This window comes from Perognathus longimembris, chromosome 4 (assembly GCF_023159225.1).
Source record: "Perognathus longimembris pacificus isolate PPM17 chromosome 4, ASM2315922v1, whole genome shotgun sequence".
NCBI lineage: Eukaryota > Metazoa > Chordata > Mammalia > Rodentia > Heteromyidae > Perognathus > Perognathus longimembris.
Window position 1 is genome coordinate 56,810,924 of NC_063164.1, and position 25,221 is coordinate 56,836,144.

A 25,221-nucleotide genomic window follows, 5' to 3' on the forward strand; every position below is an offset into this window, starting at 1 on the left:
TGCTAATTTTTAAAAAGGAAAAAGAAAATGGGAAGTAGTTGGAATCCAGTAATTTAACTAACCGAGGGCCAAACCAAACCTAGCTTCAGTTCTCAGGCTGCCCTGTGTAAATGCAATATACTTAGTTTTGATGTTTTTCTTTTCTGCAGGACAGGGATCAAAGCCAAGACCTCACACATGCTAGATGAAGGCTTAACACTGAGCTATGTATGCATAGACCCTGAGTTTAATTTTTAAAAGCACTGAACTCTGTTAATAGAAGCAATTCATGTTTTGGTGAGACAATTAATTCTATTTTTTTTACTTTCTTTACATTGATTTTTATATTATTGATATTGATTTTGCCAGAATAAATATTCCATACACATTGGAGACAGTAAAATATATTGCCTTGAAATTGGCCTATATTCACAGTACAATAGTCTAACTTTATGATGCTATTCATATATCTATAATATGTTATAGTATATGTTAATACATATGTATAATATATGTTAATGCATATATTAACTGTGTAAATTAAAAGGATTTACTGTGATATTTCCATGCATGTATACTGTTCACACTGGTCATGTCCAGCTTGTCCCAATTTAGTATAAAGACAAAAAATTTGAGTACTAGATCATTTTTAACTGTCTTATTTACCTGTCAATAAAAGGAACTGGGAATATAACACTCGTGATTATATAAGCAATATCCTGCTAAAATTTCTATGTGGCCTGGTAAAATATCCTTAAGAAAAGAAAAATCCATTATTTTGCTTGACAACAGCAGAAAAGGAAAGTTCTGGTTTGCTTTTGATAACAGTGGTTATCTTGTCGTCTGTGAGAAAGGGTGAAGGCCATGGGGAAAATTGGCTCTGCTCTCATTTTTCTAGTCCCACTGCAACAATAAGCTTCAACACAGAGCACAGAATATGAGCGTGAAGGAGCTTGGCTTCTTTTAGCACTCTGCTGTAACCTTTAACCTTCTGAGACTGTCAAGGAGAGGTGGCTGAGGAAGCATTTCCCAGGGCTGCAGCATGAATGGGAGATTGGATTTCAAAGCAGAACAGAGCTGAGGGGTGGATGGGGGTAGAAGGGGGGTAATGATCAGGGGAATTTGTTTAAATAGGAATCAGTCATGCTAGTCTAATTTTACTTTTGCATTTATAATAGTTATGTAAGCCATTAAGAAAGAGAACCAAAAAAAAAAAAAAAAAAACACCTCCTCCTGATATAAAACATAACATAGAAGGCATTTTTTCTCCACATCCCTGATTTGTTTTTAGTTATTTTCTTAATTATCTTCAAGCGGTTTTATAGAGGGGTTTCAATTCAACATGTTAGGTTATGAGTACAATGATCAAGATGCATTGATTAAATGTTAAGAGTATAGTTAATGCCAATACCAATTCTACACATAAAAGAAATAATTGTATCATGTTAGTAATTGAAAATCAAAATTATTTTGAGTGTTTATGCCTCTCATCCTAGCTCCTCAGATGGCTGAGACCTGGAGGACAGTGGTCTGAAGTCATCTGAGGTAGAAAAGTCCATGAGACTCTATCTCTAACCAGCAAGAAGTAGGACTGAAGGCTGGCACAAATGGTATAACAACAATCTAGCAAGCAGCAATGCAACCAAACAAGTTTGAGTCCCTGAGTTTAAACACTAGTACTGAGAAACAAACAAACAAACAAAAATCATGTCACGGAAAAGTTCTTGAATAATCCCATTCAAAATATGTCATATATTATTTTGTAAAATCATTTTAGAGTAAAAGAATTTTTTTAATTAAGAGATTTTTAAGTGCTCTGAAATAATATTCCATGGTTTATTTTCTCTTAATGTAAACATTTTTTCTTATTAATAAATTTCTCACAATCTGCTTATTTCTTTTGGTTCTTTTTTTTTTGGGGGGGTGGCAATCTCTGGGCTTGGACTCAGGGCCTGAGCACTGTCCCTGGCTTCTTTTTGCTCAAGGCTACTGCTCTGCCACTTGAGCCACAGCGTCACTTCTGGCCATTTTCTATATATGTGGTGCTGGGGAATCGAACCCAGGGCTTCATGTATACAAGGCAAGCGCTCTTGCCACTAGGCCATATTCCTAGCCCCTCTTGTGGTTCTTAACAGTTATTTATGACAGATAAAAATAACATTTTATGAAATGGGTGCCATATAGTAGAACTAGATTTTCCAACAGTAACAGAAATTTCAGATGATTTAGCTTGGTATTAAAAATCTAAATAAACGACAAGATCATAACCAGCTCTACCTAAAATAAAGAGAAGCAGAAGAAGATGATTGTTACAATTTTTAAAAACCCAAGTAAGGCCTCTAAATCTAAATATTTTTAGAAAACAAATTCCTTTCTAATCATCTCCTTTTACATCTGCATATATGCTTTCAAGTCCCCTCAAAACAAAAGAAAATATGTAGCTTGTAAATATTCTTAATTTTGTAATCATTTTTTATAACTCCAGAGATAATTTTTCATATTTTCTTCAATTTCTCATCTAAATCAATGACCTGAAACTATAATTTTATTGAAGTTAGAGTCATTCATTATATAATAATTAATCAATAGAATTCCAATGAATTCTAATTGAAACATTGACCCTTTTTAGATTAGTAAATGCAATTGACTGAAAGATACTACTTAAATTTTTAAACAAGCTTTTGAATACTTCCTATAAATTCCTTTTTCATTCCTTTGTTCTAGTTATTTATGCCAAATTTATTAAGAAAGATCAGCCATTTTCTGATGGCTCAGGCCTATATTCCTAGCTGCTCAAGAGACTGAGATCTGAGGATCACAAACAAAATCTAACCAGCCAGAAAAGTCCATGAGATTCTTAACAAAAGTGGGACTGTGACTCAAGTGGTAGAGCAGTAGCCTTGACCAAAATAAGTTCACAGACAGTGTTCAAGTCTTGAGTTAAAACCCCAGCACTGGGCATGTGTGTGCAGGCAGACAGACAGATAGACAGACAACAATCTATTCACCAAAATTCTATGCAGTCTTTCTTCTACCCTGTCGATTACTGACTTTACTTTTCTTAGTTAACATTAAGCAGAAGCTATAGGAACTAAGAGCATTTTATATGCTAGTATGATTGGTATATAGAAAATATCTTCATAAAATTACATTGGACTTTGTATTTCTTTTATTTTTTTATTTTTGGTGCCAGTACTGGAACTTGATCAGGGACTGGGTGATGTCCCTTAGCTTTTTTTTTTTTTCCTTCCTTAAAGCTGACACTCTACCACTTTTCCCAGGCTGGCTTTGTGCTACAATTCTCAGATCTCCCCTGTGATGATAAGTTTTGTGTATCCTGATTAGGCACTGCCACCCTTAAGGCGGGCTGTGTGTAAGACATAATTCCACGCTGGATATTGCCAGTTTATGCCTGTAATCCCAGCTACATGGAAACTAAGATTAGACAGACCACAGTTTGAGGACAGTCCAGAGGCACAGCTCAAAAAGGAGAGTACCAGCTTAGCAAGTGCCAGGACCAGAGCTCAGGTCCCATTATCATCAGCAGAAAAGAAAAGTACTTCTGTAGCAGGTCTGAAGAAGACTGGAGTCATCTGTGCACTAACAAAGTCATAAGACTAACTTATTTCAACAAACAAATGTGGGCAGAGGAAACAGAAGAGAAACGTGTTGAATAGGATTCTGTCATGTGAGTAGGAATAAGTTATATGGAACTTTAAAAAATATATTCTTTGGGGGCTGGGAATATGGCCTAGTGGTAAGAGCGCTTGCCTCCTATACATGAAGCCCTGGGTTCGATTCCCCAGCACCACATATATAGAAAAATGGCCAGAAGTGGCGCTGTGGCTCAAATGGCAGAGTGCTAGCCTTGAGCGAAAAGAAGCCAGGGATTGTGCTCAGGCCCTGAGTCCAAGGCCCAGGACTGGCAAAAAAAAAAAAAAAAAAATATATATATATATATATATATATATATTCTTTGATCTCTACAATGCTAATTGTTTCACAGTAGCCAGCTTTACTCATTTATATTGCCTATAGCCACCTATTGATATTGAGCTTATCATTCATCAATTTCTAGATGGAAAAACCAAGAAAGAGAGCCTATGAAATGTCTGCAAGATATGAGCAACAGAAAGGAGGTGTGGGATGCCAGCACAGAGAGTGAAAGAAAAATATTAACAGTGGCAAATACCCGAGGGATAGCCTGCAAAGATAAGGGCTGCGGGTCATCTGTGCCTTTAGAGAGAGCATGCTCTGTTAAGTGGGGTTAGAAATCAAATCGTGCTGTGCTGAGCATGGAGTGATTCCTACATAGAAACACAATAATGAATGTAGACTGCCACACAAAGTCAATGTGTTGGGGAGGAAATTGGATGGTAGTGGGCAGTGAGCTCGGGTGAAAGAAAGATCAGTTTGTTTTGTTTGTTGATTTGTTTTTTTCAGGATAGCAATGTGGGCAACATACTTAGGTAGTAGGGAAGGAATCACAATGAAGAAAAGGGACAAAAGGAGATCATTAATGGCAAAAGGTCTCAGGCTCTGTGAAAATGAATAAAAATTAAACATGGGCTTTGACTGAATAGCATGAAAGGCTCTTGATGGTTCCTTGAGATTGGAGGAAAATAAAAATATTTATAGATGTAGCTCAAGCCAGAGGGAATGGCAAGGACTAGCTGTCTCCACAGTGACCTCAGTTTCCTTGTTAACATAGCAATAGTGCTAAGGGTAAAGGGGAGATGACTTCAGCACAGTGATAAGCTTTTGAAACAGTGGCTGACAACAAGCAGTGAAAGGATTTACAAATGCTATTGGGGATCTAACTCAGATTCAAACACTATAAAGTCTGCAGAGTGGTAGCATTTGTGGCTGCAGCACCATGAGCCTATAAGGAAAGTGAAGATTCACTATAGCTTTGATTCAAGGTCACATGTACCACGAAAGAAAATCCAAGCTGTGGAGCAGTGTTGAGTTGTTGTCTATGTAAAACTCTAGGTAGGGCTGGGAGAGAATACAAAAAAAAGAAAGAAAAAAAACGGCTCCCAAAGTTTCATTGAATGAATAGAAAAAAGAAGTGAAGAAAAGCTTTCTCTTTGCTCTTACTTATCTGTTATTTCTTACAAGTGGGAAAATTAGGATAATGATTGAATTTCCAATGTATTTTATATTCAGTCTGAAGTTCTTGAAGGTATGTTTTAAATACAAAGCCAGGTATAAACAAATGAAAGGAAATTAAGAATATCTCAGGGCTGGGAATATGGCTTAGTGGCAAGAGTGCTTGACTCGTACATGAAGCCCTGGGGTCAATTCCCCAGCACCACAAATATAGAAAATGGCCAGAAGTGGCGCTGTGGCTCAAGTGGCAGAGTGCTAGCCTTGAGCAAAAAGAAGCCAGGGACAGTGCTCAGGCCGAGTCCAAGCCCCAGGACTGGCAAAAAAAAAAAAAAAAAAACTCAATGGTTGTCAAATGCTATGACCTACACCTTAATCTTAATCTTTTTTTTTTTTTTTTTTGGCCAGTCCTGGGCCTTGGACTCAGGGCCTGAGCACTGTCCCTGGCTTCTTCCCGCTCAAGGCTAGCACTCTGCCACTTGAGCCACAGCGCCACTTCTGGCCGTTTTCTGTATATGTGGTGCTGGGGAATCGAACCTAGGGCCTCGTGTATCCGAGGCAGGCACTCTTGCCACTAGGCTATATCCCCAGCCCCTTAATCTTAATCTTAATCAGGAGGCTGAGGTCTGGAAGATCATAGGTTGAGGTCAGCCACAGCAGAAAAGTCTGAGACTCTCCTCCACAAAATGCAAGGCTGGGGGCATAGATTAAGAAGGAAAGCACTAGCTTACACATGAGACCCTGAGTTAAAACTTAGTATTGCCAAAAATAAAAATATACAATCAGACAGAAATATTTGAACATTGATAATGAAAGTAGCTCTATTGAGTCACTTTTAGGATAAAATGCAATTAGAAGACTGGAAGGAATTTTGTGTTTTATGTAGAGTTCACTGGGATGGTAGAGGTAAAGGTTTCATTAGCAATATTCATTGTTGGCTCACAAGGACACTGGACTATGTCTGAAGACATTTTGGATTGTCACAGTGAGAGTAGAGGTACTTTTGGCTTATGAGAGCTTACAGTACAGAGAACAGTGATCCTCCATCCCAGCAAAGACTTGCCTGGACCAAAATATCAATAAAGAGGAGGGAAGATGGCACCGCCACAGTAAGGAGGTACCCCAACTCGCTCCAACTGAATAGTGAGCTGGGAACTCCAGCACCCAACACCCCATCAAGAAACCAGCAAATGGGCTGGGGATATAGCCTAGTGGCAAGAGTGCCTGCCTCGGATACACGAGGCCCTAGGTTCGATTCCCCAGCACCACATATACAGAAAACGGCCAGAAGCGGCGCTGTGGCTCAAGTGGCAGAGTGCTAGCCTTGAGCGGGAAGAAGCCAGGGACAGTGCTCAGGCCCTGAGTCCAAGGCCCAGGACTGGCCAAAAAAAAAAAAAGAAACCAGCAAACCCAACAACCAGAAGCAACAGAGAAACACAGGAAACGAAAAAAAAAAAAAAAAAAAAAAGAGCCTGTAGCCTGCACGGAGCCGGAAAATCTCCAGGGTACCCCCCCACCCACCGAACCTGGCCCAAACAGGGCCAGGCTGGGAAAGGGGACCCAGTGCCGGCAAGCGGGGCCACAGACCTTCAGCCACCAGAGAAGCAACAACCCAAAAGTCACGCCAGGAGTCCCACAGACCCCAGACGGAGTGCAGACCAACCGAGACAGACGGCCGCGTGGGACCGAGTGGCTGGGCAGCTGCGCAGAACTGAGCAGCTGGGAACCGGGTGGCGCAGACGAGGAGTGCTGGGACTGCCACCACCAAACGACCGATCCGGCACCCAGCCCCGAAAAGCCCACAGCAACGCGGGACACACACACAATCCAGGACCAGTAAGTTCCCCATTGCCCCCCACCCCAAATGGGAGACCAGCCCTAGCAGAGACCCAAACCCTACAAAGAAGCTAGAGCTCCCTCCCTCCCCCTCCCTACCCAGAGGGAACAAAGGAGCCGCGCCAAGGCATCCCCCCCAAACCCCCAGCAGAGGAGCCAGAACCTAGCCGCACTGGCCCCGCCCCCTCCCCAGCAGGGGCCCGGGGTCTGGTAGTCATTGAAAGCCCCACCTGAGGCTCCTGGTCCTCAAGGTCTTTTTGAACAACAACCACAGACTCGCGGGTGTACAATACCAGCCCAGCAGGGATATCTGGGTCCGATCACACGCCCCCCTCACAGCAGAGGGGCAGTCTGTGGGCACCAACCTGTGCCCGGACACTTGACCCAACCGGGGCCCACCCATACCGCCCCCCACAGCAAACTCGCAAGAGGGCACAAGCACTCTCCAACAACTCTGGTCAACACACCCCCAAAGGAAGCACTACAGTGCACACGCACGTGCCCCCCGGGAGGGCCAGCGTGGGCCAGTGTGCTAGTCCTCCAGCAGGAGGATCATCTGCCCAACTCCCTGTGGGAGCACACAAGCAGGCAAGCTGCAACACCCGCCACACAGGTGGGCAGGACCCCTCAACGGCAAAGCCTGCTCTGATAGGCGCGCGCCACTCAGGCGGGCAGGGACCCCCAGAGGCAGCGCCCGCGGTAGGCGCACTCCGCACAGGGGGGCAAGCTGCCTCTCAGCGGCAATTCTCAATCTGAGAGGTGAGCTCCTCTGACCAAGGTACCCAGTGGAAAAAAGAACCGAAGAAGAGAAAAACCTCCACGCCACGCTGAATCAGTGACCAGCAAACCCCCACCAGGGGCACGCTAGGGTCAACACAACACAGTGGCAGGAAACTATACCGCAGAGAAAGACACAGAACCTACCCACCTCCAAGTGCAGTGAGGGTGACCACCTAGGCAACAACCAAGACAGGCACGCTCACCCACAGTAAGATTCAACGGCCAAACTCAAACCCAGAACCAGGACACAAACAAGCCTCCCACTGACGGACCAGCAGGAACCAGCACAAAGCCAAAGCAGGGAAGCCACCCTCAGATCTCCAGATGCGCAAATCACAAAGAAATATAACAAATTTCATCAAAGGGCAAGCCAACTCGCCAGCTCCAAAAAGCAGCACGACTGAAGAGGAGATGGAGAATAAAAAAACAACTGAGGCTATGTTAGCAAAAATGACGGAAGGCCTCAGAAACTAAATCAGAAAACAATTCCAGGAGATCAGAGTGGAAGTCTCGAAGGACATCCAGGAAGCCAAGAAAGAAATGGAAGCAAAAATGGATACAGTGCAAACCTCCGTCAAAGAAGACCTTAACATCCTCAGAAGTGAAATGCATGAAAAAATAGATTTAAAATACAACTCTTTAAAGGAAGAAATTTCCACGATCAGAGCTGATCTGGCAACCATAAATAGCTCTCTAACATCCATAAACTCCATACTTGAATCCACAGAACAAAGAATTGACCATATGGAAGCCAGAATCTCTCTCTTGGACGATGATGCAGCCGATATGAACCAGAAAATTACCACACACCAAGAAACGGTAAAGCTCCAGGGCAGACTAATCCAGGAGCTAGTGGACAAAGACAAGAGATATAATCTGTGCATAATTGGAATAGCAGAAGGAGCCAAATACCAGAGCAGAAGGCTTCAAAATATTCTCAATAAAGTGACTGCAGAAAACTTCCCCAATCTCACAAGGGACCCCATCCAGGTAACCTGGACACCTGGCAGAACAGATCCTAGAAAAGCCACGCCAAGGCACATAATAGTCAAGACTTCAGATCTCAAGAATAAATAACAAATTTTGAATTCAGCCAAAGGGAAGAAAGAAATTTATTACAATGGGAAGAGGATCCGAATAACAGCAGACCTCTCTACACAAACCTACGCGCAAAGAGAATGGAAGAACACCATCCAAGTCCTACAAGCCAACAATTGCCAAACAAAAATAAAATATCCAGCGAAGCTGGAGTTCATATTCGAGGGGAAAACCAGATTGTTCCATAGAAAAGAGGATCTAAAGGAGTATGTGAATAAAAAAAACCAGCCCTACAGCAAATTCTAAGAGGGGACTCCCACCCAACAGAAACCATACAGGACACACAGACAGAAACAGAAAGAAACTACAATAGCCAGAGACCAACAGAAAGAGCAGCTCACCAAAGACAAGAAAAAAAAAGAGGAAAAACAGCCCAACAAGAAAATGGAAGGAGAAAAAACACCCTTATCCTTGATCTCTTTGAATATAAACAGTATAAACTCTCCGATAAAGAGGAGCAGACTGGCAGAATGGATCCGCAAACAAAAAGTTGCCATCTGTTGTCTACAAGAGACCCACCTTACAGCAAGGGATAAAAACAGGCTCCGAATGAAAGGATGGAGCAAGATCTTCCAAGCAAACGCACCTACCAAAATGGCAGGAGTAGCCATCCTGATCTCAGACAAACTGGACTTCTCATTAAAATCAACTCAAAAAGACAAAGAAGGTCACTACATTTCAATACAAGGAAAAATCCAAAATCAAGACATCACGGTGATAAATGTATACTCACCGAACAAAAGAGGCCCTACATATGTCAAGAAAATTCTCACAGAACTACAGAACAAGATAGACCCAAAGAGAAGAAAGATGGCGCCGATGGAATAGGGAGGCACCCCGACTCGCTCCAACGGCATAGTGAGCTGGGAACCCCAACACCCAACACCCCATCAAGAACCCAGCAAAACCAGCAGCCAGAAGCAGTGGAGAAACGCAGGAAAACAAAAAGGAGCAAAAAAGAAGAACCGAAAACCTACACGGAGCCGGAGATTCACCGGGGCACCCTCCCCCCTCCAGCCGACCCTGGCACAAACAGGGTCAGGCTGGGAAAGGGGAACCCGGTGATCGGCAGACAGGCTGCCAGGAGCGCAGAATTCATATAGGGGGAGACCCCACGGACACAAGGCAGGGTGCGGACCAAGACACACCGGCAGCGACGAGAAGTTCGGGTCCACACCGGGTTTGGACAAGGGAACCCAGCGCGGCAGAAATCGGGAACCAGGGAAGCCACCACGACACTTAGCCAACCCCTGGACGGCCAACGGCGGCGCGGGACACACACACAAAGCAGCAAAAGTGAGTGCCCTCCCTCCCCCCTCCCCCACCTCTGAGGGAACAAAGAACCCACAAATCAGGCGGGGAAACCCCCATCAGGCGCTGGGAAGTCAGTTTAGCAGGGGAAGCTGCTCAGCAGCACCAACACCCCACAGGTTCCTGAACTGGCAGAACCGGCCCCGCCCCCTTCCCAACAGGGGCCGGGAGACAGCCGGTTGTGCAAACCCCACCTGAGGCGCCTGGACCGCGCAGACTCTTACAACTAAAACCACAGGCGCTGGTGGGCAATACCAGCCCAGCAGGGTCACTTGAGCCTGATCACGACCCCCCTCCTAACAGCGGAGGTGAGGTCTGAAGGTGCCAAGCCACACCCGGACAGTCGATCCCACTGGGCCCCACACGTACCCCCCCCCACAACGGACTCGTGAGAGGGCGCAAGCACAACCCAACAACCCAGGACTTGCTCTGGGAGGCATATCCCGCCGAAGTGCCTGTTGCACTGAACGCACAGCGCACAGGAGGGCGGGGCCCCTGGCGACAGCCCCCGCTCTGGTAGGCGTACCCTGCACTGGTGGGCGGGGACACAGCGACAGCACCTGCTGCCCGTAGACACGTCTACACAGGAGGGAGGGAGGAGCTACAAACCAAACCTGAGAAGCCATCCAGATCTCCAGATGCGCAAATCACAAAGAAACATAACTCAGTTCATCAAAGGGCAAGCCAACTCGCCAGCTCCAAAAAGCAGCACGACTGAAGAGGAGATGGAGACTAAAAAAGCAAATGAGGCCATGTTAACAGGAATGATCGAAAGCGTCAGAAATGAAATCAGAAAACAATTCCAGGAATTTAGAGCGGAAATCTGGAAGGACACCCAGGAAGCCAAGAAAGAAATGGAAGCAAAACTGGATACAATGCAAACCTGCTTTAAAGAAATGGAAGCAAAAATGGATACAATGCAAGCTGCCTTTAAAGAAAATCTCCACATCCTAAGAATTGAAATGCATGAAAAAATAGATTTAAAATACAACTCTTTAAAGGAAGAAATCTCCACGATCAGAGCTGATATGACAACCATAAATAGCTCTCTGACATCCATAAACTCCGCAATTGAAACCATGACACAAAGAGTAGACCATATAGAATCCAGAATCTCTCGCCTGGACGATGAAGCAGCTGACAACAACCAGAAAATGACCACACTCCAAGAAAAGGTGAAGCTTCAGGGAAGACTAATCCAGGAACTAATGGACAAAGACAAGAGATATAATCTGCGCATAATTGGAATAGAAGAAGGAGCCGAATACCAGAGCAGAGGGCTTAATCATGTTCTCAATAAAGTTATTGCAGAAAACTTCCCCAATCTCACAGGGGACCCCATCCAGGTAACCGAAGCCTATAGGACACCTGGCAGGCCAGACCCCAGGAAAGCCACCCCAAGGCACATAATATTCAAGACTTCAGACCTCAAGATTAAAGAGCAAATTCTGAATTCAGCCAAAGCGAAGAAGGAAACTTTTTTCAATGGGAAGAGGATTCGAATAACATCCGACTTATCCACACAAACTTACCAAGCTCGAAGCGAGTGGAAGAACACCATCCAAGTACTCCAGAATAACAATTTACAACCTCGGATCAAATATCCAGCGAAATTGGAGTTCACATTCGAAGGGAGAACCAGATCTTTCCACACCAAAGAGGAGCTAAAGGAGTATGTGAATAAAAAACCAGCCCTACAGCGAATATTAAGAGGGGAACCCCACCCAACAAAGATCGTAAAAGACACACAGACAGATTCAGAAAGAAACTTCAATAGCCAAAGCCCAGCAGAAACACAAGCTCACTAAAGACAAGAAGAAAAAAAAAAAAAAGAAGAAAAAACAGCCCACCAAGAAAATGGAAGGAGAAAAAACACCCTTATCCTTGATCTCTTTAAATATAAATGGTTTAAACTCCCCGATAAAGAGGAGCAGACTGGCAGAATGGATTCGCAAACAAAAAGTTGACATCTGCTGTCTACAAGAGACCCACCTTACAGCAAGGGACAAAAACAGGCTTCGAGTGAAAGGATGGAGCAAGATCTACCAAGCAAATGCATCCACCAAAACGGCAGGTGTAGCCATCCTGATCTCAGACAAGCTTGACTTCTCTTTAAAGTCCACTCAAAAAGACAAAGAAGGACACTACATATTAATACAAGGAAAAATCCAGAATCAAGAAATCACGGTGATAAATGTATACTCACCAAACAAAAGAGGCCCGACATATGTCAAGCAAATTCTCAAAGAATTACAGAGCAAGATAGATGCAAACACAATCATAGTGGGTGACTTTAATACTCCTCTCTCTCCAAGAGACAGATCCAACACTCAGAGGATTAGTAAGGGAGCTGAGGACCTAAATAACACCATTTCCCAAATGGATCTAACAGACCTATATAGAACCTTTCACCCCACAGAGACCCAATACACCTTCTTTTCAGCAGCCCATGGATCATATTCCAAAATAGACCACGTCATAGCCCACACAAAGAACCTCAGCAAATACAAAAGTATTGACGTCATCCCATGTATTATATCTGACCACAGTGGATTAAAGGTAACCCTCAACATCAAAGGATACCACAGAGCCTATACACACTCTTGGAGGCTAAACCCCACGCTGCTATCCAACACTTGGGCCACAGATCAAATTAAAGATGAAATCAACGAATTCATAAGCCACAATGACAAAGAAAACACATCACAAAGAAACCTATGGGACACAGCTAAGGCAGTTCTGAGGGGCAAGATCATTGCACTCAGCACCCACATTAAAAGAATGGAAGCAGAGCAGGTGAATACCCTCACGATGAAACTAAAACAACTGGAGAAACAAGAAATGACAGAATCTAAAACGACTAGGAGAGGAGAGATCACAAAGATTAAAGAAGAGATAAATCTGATTGAAAATAGAAAGACCATTCAACAAATAAATAAGACTAAAAGCTGGTTCTTTGAGAAAATAAACAAAATTGACAGACCCCTTGCAAGACTTACAAAAAAAAGAAGAGAAGAGACTCATATTCGTAAAATCAGGGACTCCACAGGAAAAATTACAACAAGTACACACGATATTCAAACAATCATAAGGAGCTATTTCCAAAACCTCTACTCAGCAAAAAACAATAATTCTACAGAAATGGATCAATTCTTAGAGAAGTACAAACTGCCCAAACTGAACCAAGAAGAAATAAATCAGCTAAATAAACCAATAACTTACGGTGAGATACAGGAGGTAATCAAGAACCTCCCTACTAAGAAAAGCCCAGGCCCAGATGGATTCACCAACGAATTCTACAAAACCTTTAGTGAGGAGCTAATTCCAATACTCCTCAAACTCTTCCGCGAAATAGAAATGGAGGGAGAAATTCCAAACTCATTCTACGAAGCTAATATCATACTAATTCCCAAACCAGGCAAAGACCCAACAAAAAAAGAGAACTACAGACCAATATCACTAATGAACACAGATGCAAAGCTCCTCAATAAAATATTAGCTAATAGGATCCAGAAAGTGATCAAGAATATCATACATCATGACCAAGTAGGCTTCATCCCTCAGTCACAAGGATGGTTCAACATCCGTAAATCAATCAACGTAATTCACCACATAAACAGAGCTAAAATCAAGAATCACATTGTTATCTCAGTCGATGCCCAAAAAGCCTTTGACAAAATACAACATCCATACCTATTAAAAGCTTTGGAGAGAACAGGAATAGATGGAACATTCCTCAAAACAATAAAAGCCATATACAACAGACCAACTGCTAATATCATATTAAATGGAGAGAAACTTAAGTCATTCCCCCTAAAATCAGGAACAAGACAAGGATGCCCACTCTCCCCACTTCTGTTCAACATAGTGCTGGAATCCCTAGCCATAGCAATAAGGCAAGAGGAGGACATCAAAGGGATCCACATCGGCAAGGAAGAAATCAAGTTATCCCTATTCGCAGACGACATGATCTTGTATCTGAAGGACCCAAAAACCTCAGTACCCAAACTCCTACACCTAATAAACCAATTTGGCAAAGTAGCAGGATATAAAATCAACCCACAAAAGTCAGCAGCTTTTCTGTACACCAGCAATAGACAAACAGAAAAGGAAATTATGGAAACAATTCCATTTACAGTAGCCAAAAAAAGAATAAAGTACCTAGGGATCAACTTAACCAAGGACGTGACGGACCTATTCAATGAAAACTACAAAAATCTAATAAGGGAAATCAAAGAAGACACAAGGAGATGGAAAGACCTCCCATGCTCATGGGTAGGCAGAATCAATATAGTGAAAATGGCCATATTGCCCAAATTGTTATACAAATTCAATGCTATACCTATCAAAATCCCAGCCACATTCTTCACTGAAATAGAGAAACCAATCCATAAATTCATATGGAACAGCAAAAAACCTAGAATAGCCAAAGCAATTCTAGGCAAAAAAAGCAATGCAGGAGGTATCACAATACCTGACTTCAAGATCTACTACAAGGCCATCATAACAAAAACAGCATGGTATTGGTATAAAAACAGATCGGAAGACCAATGGATTAGAACTGAAGACCCAGAAATAAAACCGCACTCTTACAGCCAACTGATATTCGACAAAGGAGCTAAAGATATACAATGGAATAAACATAGCCTCTTCAACTACTGGTGCTGGGAGAACTGGGCAGCCATATGCAGAAAACTCAAAGTAGACCCAAGCCTATCGCCATGCACCAAGATCAACTCAAAATGGATCAAGGACCTCAACATCAGACCTGAATCCTTGAAACTACTGAAGGACAGAGTAGGAAAGACACTAGAACTTATAGGCACAGGAAGGAACTTCCTGAATAGAGTCCCAGGGGCACAACAAATAGGAGAAAGACTCGACAAATGGGACTACTACAAATTAAAAAGTTTCTGCACAGCTAAGGACATAGCCACCAAAATAGAAAGACAGCCAACGATATGGGAAAGGATATTTACCAGCACAGCAACAGACAAAGGCCTGATATCGGTCATCTACAGAGAACTCAAAAAACTAAGCCCCTCCAAGCCCAATAAACCTATTAGGAAATGGGCAAAAGAGCTAAAGAGAGACTTCACAAGAGAAGATATAAAAATGGCAAAGAAACATATGAGGAAATGCTCAACATCCCTGCTAGTAAAGGAAATGCAAATAAAAACAACCCTGAGATACCACCTCACCCCAGTTAGAATGGCCTATACTCTGAACTCAGGAAACAACAAATGCTGGAGGGGCTGTGGGGAAAGAGGAACCCTTCTCCATTGTTGGTGGGAGTGCAAATTAGTACAACCACTTTGGAGAACAGTATGGAGGTTTCTCAAAAAGCTCAATATAGACCTACCCTATGACCCAGCCATACCACTCCTAGGCATCTATCCTAAACAGCAAAATCCAAGATATCAAAAAGGCATTTGTACTACCATGTTTATCGCGGCACAATTCACAATAGCTAAAATATGGAAACAACCCAGATGCCCCTCCACAGACGAATGGATCCAAAAAATATGGTACTTATACACAATGGAATACTACATAGCGATTAGGAATGGTGAAATATTGTTATTTGCAGGGAAATGGTCGGAACTCGAACAAATAATGTTGAGTGAGACAAGCCTAGAACACAGAAAACAAAGGGGCATGATCTCCCTGATATATGACTGTTAACAAAGGGAGACGGAGAGACAGTAGAGACCAAGTCTGTGAATACTGTATATGTTCTTGATACATTGTATATTGCATATATGTCAACCTGACCTAGACAAGGGATAGAAAAACAGGTTGTAAGATATCATAAGAAATGTAAACACTGCCCTACTATGTAACTACACCCTCTTTGCACAACACCTTGTAAAAAAATTTATGTCCAATTAATAAAAAAAAAAAAATTAAAAAAAAAAAAGATAGACCCAAACACAATCATAGTGGGTGACTTTAATATCCCACTCTCTCCAAGAGACAGATCCAACACCCAGAGGATTAGCAGGGGAGCTGAGGACCTAAGTAACACCATAACCCAAATGGATCTGACAGATCTATACAGAATCTTCCACCCTACAGAGACCCAATACACCTTCTTCTCAGCAGCCCATGGATCATACTCCAAAATAGACCATGTCATAGCCCACACAAAGAACCTCAGCAAAAGTATTGACGTCATCCCATGTATTATATCCGACCACACTGGATTAAAGGTAACCCTCAATAACAATGGTTACCACAGAAGCTATACACATTCTTGGAGGCTAAACCCCACACTGTTATCCAACACTTGGGCCACAGACCAAATTAAAGATGAAATTAACCAATTCATTAGCCACAATGACAATGAAAATACATCACAAAGAAACCTATGGGACACAGCTAAGGCAGTACTGAGGGGCAAAATCATCGCCCTCAGCACTCACATTAAAAGAATGGAAACAGAGCAGGTGAATAACCTCACGATGAAACTAAAACAACTGGAGAAACAAGAAATGATTGAATCTAAAATGAATAGGAGGAGAGAGAACACAAAGATTAAAGAAGAGATAAATCTGATTGAAAATAGAAAAACGATTCAACAAATAAATAAAACTAAAAGGTGGTTCTTTGAGAAAATAAATAAAATTGACAGACCCCTCGTAAGACTTACAAAAAAGAGAAGAGACTCATATACATAAAATCAGGGACTCCACCAGAAAAATTACAACAAGCACACATGATATTGAAGCAATCATAAGGAACTATTTCCAGAACGTCTACTCACTAAAAAACAATAATTTTACAGAAATGGATCAATTCTTAGAGAAGTATAAACTGCCCAAACTGAACCAAGAAGAAATAAATCAACGAAATAAACCAATAACCTACAACAAGATACAGGGGGTAATGAAGAACTTCCCAACAAAGAAAAGCCCAGGCCCAGATGGATTCACCAACGAATTCTATAAAACCTTTAGTGAGGAGCTAATACCAATACTCCTCAAACTCTTCCGCAAAATAGAAACAGAAGGAGAAATCCCAAACTCATTCTATTAAGCTAATATCATACTCATTCCCAAACCAGGCAAAGACCCAACAAAAAAAGAGAACTACAGACCAATATCACTAATGAACACAGACACAAAGCTCCTCAATAAAATATTAGCTAACAGGATCCAGAAACTGATCAAGAAAATTATACATCATGACCAAGTAGGCTTCATCCCACAGTCACAAGGATGGTTCAACATCCGTAAACCAATCAATGTAATTCACCACATCAACAGAAATAAAATCAAGAATCACATTGTTATCTCAGTCGATGCTCAAAAAGCCTTTGACAAAATACAACATCCATACTTATTAAAAGCTCTGGAGAGAACAGGAATAGATGGAACATTCCTCAAAACAATAAAAGCCATATACAACAGACCAACTGCTAATATCATATTAAATTGAGAGAAACTTACATCATTCCCCCTAAACTCAGGAACAAGACAAGGATGCCCACTCTCCCCACTTCTTTTCAGCATAGTGCTGGAATCCCTAGCCATAGTAATAAGGCAAGAGGAGGACATCAAAGGGATCCACATTGGCAAGGAAGAAATAAAGCTATCCCTATTCGTAGACGACATGATCTTATATCTGAAGGAACCAAAAAACTCAGTCCCCAAACTCCTACACCTAATAAACCATTTTGGCAAAGTAGCAGGATACAAAATTAATCCACAAAAGTCAGCAGCTTTTCTGTACACCAGCAATGCATAAGCAGAAAAGGAAATTATGGAAACAATTCCATTTACGGTAGCCAAAAATAAATAAATAAAGTACCTAGGGATCAACCTAACCAAGGACGTGACGGACTTATTTAATGAGAACTATAAAAATCTAATAAGGGAAATCAAAGAAGACACAAGGAGATGGAAAGACCTCCCATGCTCATGGGTAGGCAGAATCAATATAGTGAAAATGGCCATATTGCCCAAATTGTTATACAAGTTCAATGCAATCCCTATCAAAATCCCAGTCACATTCTTCACTGAAATAGAGAAACCAATCCATAAATTCATATGGAACAGCAAAAGACCTAGAATAGCCAAAGCAATTCTAGGCAAAAAAAGCAGTGCAGGAGGTATCACAATACCAGACTTCAAGCTCTACTATAGAGCCATCATAACAAAAACAGCTTGGTATTGGTATAAAAACAGACCGGAAGACCAATGGATTAGAATTGAAGATCCAGAAATAAAACTGCACTCTTACAGTCAGCTGATATTCGACAAAGGAGCTAAAGACATACAATGGAATAAACAGAGCCTCTTCAACTATTGGTGCTGGGAGAACTGGGCAGCCATATGCAGAAAACTCAAAGTAGACCCAAGCCTATCACCATGCACCAAGATCAACTCAAAATGGATCAAGGACCTCAATATCAGATCTGAATCCTTGAAACTACTGAAGGACAGAGTAGGAAAGATGCTAGAACTTATAGGCACAGGAAGAAACTTCCTGAATAGAGTCCCAGGGGCACAACAAATAGGGGAGAGACTGGACAAATGGGACTACTACAAAATAAAAAGTTTCTGCACAGGTAAGGACATAGCCACCAAAATAGAAAGACAGCCAAACATATGGGAAAGGATCTTTACCAGCACAGCAACAGACAAAGGCCTAATATCTGTCATCTACAGAAAATTCAAAAAACTAAGCCCCTCTAAGCCAAGTAAACCAATTAGGAAATGGGCAAAGGAGCTAAAGAGAGACTTCACAAGAGAAGAGATAAAAAAGGCAAAGAAACATATAAGGAAATGTTCAACATTCCTGGTGGTAAAGGAAATGCAAATAAAAACAACCCTGAGATACCGCCTCACTCCAGTTAGAATGGCCTATACTCTGAACTCAGGCAACAACAAATGCTGGAGGGAGTGCGGGAAAAGAGGAACCCTTCTCCATTGTTGGTGGGAGTGCAAATTAGTACAACCACTTTGGAGAACAGTATGGAGGTTTCTCAAAAAGCTCAATATAGACCTACCCTATGACCCAGCCATTTCACTTCTAGGCATCTATCTGAACGGCAGGTCCCAAAATATCAAAAAGACATTTGTACTTCCATGTTTATTGCTGCACAATTCACAATAGCCATAATATGGAATCAACCCAGATGCCCCTCCACAGATGAATGGATCCAAAAAATATGGTACCTATACACAATGGAATACTACATAGCGATTAGAAATGTTGAAATATTGTTATTTGCAGGGAAATGGTCAGAACTTGAACAAATAATGTGGAACGAGACAAGCCTAGAACACAGAAAACAACGGGGCATTGATCTCCCTGATATATGACTGTTAAGATGGGGTGATGGGGAGACAGTAGAGACTAGGTCTGTGAAACCAAAAACCTTTTGTCAAATGGTATTTCCCACAGGTTTGGGTCAGCGGCCCAACATTATGTAACTAAAACCAAACAACTACTCTACATATAAAGGTCAAAAATTGACCTCTCAGTGGATCATAATAGCTCAAAAGCTATGTATGTACGTTCATATAAGACTATTGTCGACATACTGTCTATTGTAGACATTACATTTAAAGACCTAGGTGAATTTTCTTTGCCGTAGGCCACGTGGCTACTGTATATGTTCTTGGTACATTGTGTATTTTATATATGTCTACCTGACCTAGGGAAGGGAAAGAAAAGCACGGTGTAAGATAGCACAAAAAATGTATGTACTGCCCTACTATGTAACTGTACCCCTTTTGCACAACACCTTGTCAAAAAAATTTTGTTTAATAAAAAAATAAATTAAAAAAAAAAAGCCCCAAAGTCAGGCCACAGAACTTCCTGATGAAGCTGTGTTCACCAGAAGTCTGCTTGGACCAGGCCTCGGCCCTCTTGGGTACAGGATCCTGGCAGGAAGGGGTGGAAATAGCCACGGGAACTGGCCGAATGGAGGCTGGACCTCAATCCTTTCCCACACGTTTTCCCGATGCTAGGCAGTCATAGCTGTGGTGACTGCAAGCTGCCCTTTCTCCTAAGACCAACAATGCTTTTGCTTTAACTTCCCCAAACTGATCTAAAATGAACAAGAACCGAATCTTTAGAAGCTCAAAGGTCAAAGTTTCCTTCCTGCTGGGTACTGGTGGCTGACACCTTTGATATCAGCTTCTCAGAAGGCGGAGATCTAAGGATGCAGGTTCAAAGCCAGCATGGGCTGGAAAGTCCACGAGACTCCTATCCCCAGTTATCCACCCAAAAGCCAGAAGTGGAAGTGTGGCTTATGTGGTAGGGTGCTTGCCTTGTGCAGAAGAAAGCTAAGGGGCAGCACCCAGGCCCTGAGTTCAAGCCTCAACACCAGCCCTCCCCTCACCCTACCCCGAAAAAGGAAGGAAGGAACAAAAATAAAGATTTCTCTACCCCTTGGGAAAAAAATATCAATAAAGCTGAGGTTAAAAGTCACAGACTAGGCCAGGTGTTCACAAAAATGATGGAAGAATAAAACTGTAGTGAAATCATTTGAGGAACCAGTAAAGTGAGATGTGGATAAAGAATAGCAATGCAGAACAGTGGCATTCTGGGTGATGACAGACTCTAACATGCATGTATGGGGACTGGTTTGTGAAAGAACCATCATCATTTAAAGTCAGGGGCTGGGTGGTGTCCCTTAGCTATTCTTTATTAGATCAAAGCTGGTGCTTTGAGATGGTAGAGGTAAAGGTTTCATTGGCCATGGCACCTGGACTTGGGGTACAACTTTGAAAATGATTTGTGGGTTAGCAAGTTGTAAAGCAAATTTAGGGAGGATGTAAACAAAGAAATCTAACAGAAAAAAATTGCTTTTGAAAAGTCACATTTGTTTCCCTTAAATGAAAGCATTTCTAGTTTTTTATGTATGTTTCCAGATGAAGACAGTGACTGCATGAGAAATCTTTGTTTTCCCTCTGTGCTCTTGCTCTCTAGTTCTCTCTCCCCTCTCTCTTTTCCTTTTAATTTTCTCAAGGCAGACTTCAGGTTGCTTGTTTATGGTCAATTTACAGAGGTGTTCACTAAACCTATCTATAGCCCATATAAAACACTATCTAATAAACACAATCTGCTTTGACTTTTTCAAAAACAGATGTTTTTCCTTTGTGTTCCTAACAATGCTCTATAATTGACCTTTACTTACTTCAGATGATGTGTTGCGAATGGTACATGTCTTTTGGAAGACAGAAGTAAATTGCAATGCTAAGTAAGTCTGAGGCTTCTTAATTGACATTTGTTTTGTTTATTTGAATGGCCAAGTACTTTCTTCACTTTCACTTACTCCATTTAAATATATTGGCAGAACTACTTTTTTCTTTTTTTTTTTTTTTCTTTTTTTTGGCCAGTCCTGGGCCTTGGACTCAGGGCCTGAGTATTGTCCCTGGCTTCTTCCCGCTCAAGGCTAGCACTCTGCCACTTGAGCCACAGCACCGCTTCTGGCCGTTTTCTGTATATGTGGTGCTGGGGAATCGAACCTAGGGCCTCATGTATCCGAGGCAGGCACTCTTGCCACTAGGCCATATCCCCAGCCCAGAACTACTTTTTTCTGCATAGAAAACCACTCAGTTTTTTTGCTCAAGGCTGATACTGTACCACTTGAGACATACCTCCACTTTCAGCTTTTTGCTGGTTAATTAGAGATAAAAAAAATCTCTGAAATTTGTCTTCCTAGGCTGGCTTCAGGTCTTAGCCTCCAAAGTAGCTAGTATTACAGGTGAGAGACACCTGCATCTGGCTAAACTTTTCAAGAGTTTATCTAGTAAACTCATACCTTCAGTCTTAGCTACTCAGAAGGCTAGGATCTGAGGACCGTAGTTCAAAGCCAGTGCAGGCAAGAAAAGTCTATGAGATTCGTATCTCCAATTAGCCACCAAAAAACCAGAGGTGGAGCTGTAGCTCAATTTTGATAGAGCACTAGCCTTGAGCACAAAAGCTCAGAAGCAGCACCTGGACCAGAACAGGTGCATGCACATGTGTGCACGCGTGCACACACAGAGTGAAGGCTGAAAGATTTAAGATAATATCAAATTATATGACATATTTATCTATAGCATATGTGGGGGAGAAAAGGAACATCTGAGCCTTAATCACGCCATTCTCCTGTACTCAGTACTGAGCCTAGCTCAGGGAAATTCCAACAGACCAGCCAGCATCACAGAGAACCTGTGACTCCCTTGTTGATAACCACAGAGTCCAAGTCATTATTATTCAAATCTCCAAATACCTTCTGCTAAAAAAAACACATACAGACCTACATCCTTTCAAATATTAGTACATGCATCACACAGGTAATAGTGTCAAAATCCTGAACCATTCATGTTTATATTTCCTTCAGTTAAATGGAATATCCAATTGCACACACACACACACACACACACACACACACACACACACACACACACCCTTTTTTTTTTTGTCAGTCATGGGGCTTGAACGCTGGGCCTGAGAGCTGTTCCTGAGAGATCAGCTCAAGGCTTGTGCTCTACCATTTGAGCCATAGTGCCACTTCCAGTTTTCTGATTTTCAATTGGAGAGGAGTCTCATGGACTTTCCTGCCCTGGCTGGTTTTGACCTCGATCCTCAGATCTCAGCCTCCGGAGAAACTAAGATTATAGGCATGAGCCACTGGTGTGAGGCTTCCAATTCCCTTTTTTCTCCCCTCATTTCTTTATTGTTAAAGTGATGTACAGGGGGGTTACTGTTTCATATGTGAGGCAGTGAGTACATTTTTTATCTAACTTGTTCCTTCCTCCCTCATTTTCCTCCATCCCTTTTATACAAAGAAAGTCTCTACCTTTTTGGGAAGTGAAGGAATCTGTTTCTTTCTTTTTTAAAAAAAATACAGGATTTTAAGTGTGCACCCTAAATACATGATCATTTCTAGAAAAATCAAGGAACTGACATTCTGAGAGTTTTGTAATTCACCTACACATCGCCTTAACTAGAGACACTTAAGAAAACTTACCATCAGGTGCTGTATTTCATTACACTGGCTTTTCTTGAGACTATGTGAACAAAAGTGTGACCTTTCTCTTGTCTAAAATATGAGGGACAGTCATCAAGCTTCTATAAAAATGTCATCTGAGGACTGGGAATATGGCCTAGTGGCAAGAGAGCTTGCCTCCTTATATGAAGCCCTGGGTCTGATTCCTCAGCACCACATATGTAGAAAAGGCCAGAAGTGGTGCTGTGGCTCAAGTGGTAGAGTGCTAGCGTCAAGCAAAAAGAAGCCAGGGACAGTGCTCAGGCCCTGAGTCCAAGCCCTATCTAGTTTCTTTCCTTCCAGCTTTTTCTCCACGGAATTTAAACACAGAACTCTGTTCTCATTACCAACCAGCAGCATGTAATTTCCTCCATGAGAGGACTCAGGCTCCTCAATCTACTGCTTCACCCCACCCAGGCCCATGACACTTGACATATATTTGCTGAATGTGATAGTTGTCATATAAATGAATTGGCTTCTTTTCTAATCGGTGAAGACAGAGTCTTCACTGGTTTTTAATAAAAGAATTTACTCTCATTTGTTATGTGACTTGCTTTACCTTCTTGAAATATCACCTTTAAAAAAAAAAAGAAAGAAAGAAAAGAAACCTCTTAAGGAGCACAGTGCTATGTGGTTGCAGTTCAAGCAGGGCTTGACTCGCCTCCATTTCAAGTCTCTGCACAGCTAGCTATTATTTGCACAGGATCCCTTTGGAGTTATAGAGTTCAATCCCGTTCAAACCTACAAGCCTTTCTAGGTCTCTGGGGAAATGATTTAATTCTCTGGTGAGCTTAATAAAAAAATTGAATGCACTGGGATAATAAAAAAGAAGCAAGTGAGCAACGCTGCCATTTTCACAGCTGTTTGCACAATTAATTGCAACAACATGATATTTACAGTGTAGCCAAAGACACTTCTCTTCCTTAGAATCTCATATTACTTACCAGTACTGTGCTTAAAGAGCTACTTTAATCAAAGAAAAATTCCCATTAATGTAAACTCTCATGGTTTCTAGGCTAATAAAAGCTATAATGTGAAAATACGAATAATCCCCAAATAATTCCTATGTGGCTTTAGAATTCACTCCTTCTAAAATCTAGCTTTTCTTTTAGTTATGTGCTGTTTGGCTTCATAATAAAATTAATGTTTGGGTAACACATTCACTCAACATATATTCATATTCATATTCACTTGACAATGGGGATCTTATTGTTTTCATTTTGGAATAATCAAAGCATTTTACCCATTCCTCAATAAACAAATTAACTATTGGATGAATAAAAATGGAGAGACTGCAAACAAGATTGACCAAGTGAAAACAAACTCCTTCACTAAAAATCATAAGCTATGACATTGTTGTGACATAAAAGAGACAGAAATCATTCACTTTTACAAGATATTTAAGTAGAATGAACTCTTTTAATCTGCAGTGTAACAGTAACTTCCAAATGAACTTTCTATTAGTTATTAGAAAAAGATCTACATCAGATGGCTAAAATGCAAGACATTGATAATGTTCAAACTTCTAACCTTGATAATGTAAGAATTCCAGTTTACCTGAAGACTCTATGCCTTGGAGAGCATACTTTCAGTTTCTTGATATCTCTTTGATTTTTTCCTTGAAAAAGAAAATGTTTTATTGTTACAAAGGGCTATGTTTTCAGAGAAAAGCCAATAGGAGGTGCAAACCTAATTATTACATGGGGGAAATAAAGAAGACTGATGGAAAGTAAGGCCTTGACCATAGAAACAGACACTCACATTGTCTTTAGTGAAGAAAGAACCTCCATTCTGGAAGATCCTAGTGAATGACTTATATGCTTTAGTTATTTAACTTTTTAAAATTAACATCTACTATTAACTTACATAATAGTAAAGTTAGTGAAACAGTACCCTTTTTTTTCCTCTTGTATTCCCTTCCCATGGTTTTACCTCTGCTATCACTATATCTGATCTTAATACCCTGGATATTGTATATACCTGTATTGGAACTAGGAAAAAGAAAGGGTATACTAAAATCGAGAGGCAGTGGATAAAAAGAAAAACCATTGTGAAAGCAATACTTAAAACATCATTTGGTGTAGGGCTGGGAATATGGCCTAGTGGCAAGAGTGCTT

General features: G+C 41.6%; 1 protein-coding gene across 1 annotated transcript in view; it reads right to left on the reverse strand.

Annotated features, from left to right (window-relative positions):
• Positions 1-24,730, reverse strand: part of Csrnp3 (cysteine and serine rich nuclear protein 3) — a 157,639-nt gene extending 132,909 nt beyond the window's left edge. The window contains exon 1 of the mRNA XM_048345306.1: positions 24,635-24,730. The gene's annotated coding sequence lies outside the window, so the exon portion shown is untranslated. The remainder of the gene's footprint in view (positions 1-24,634) is intronic.
• Positions 24,731-25,221: the final 491 nt, after the last annotated feature.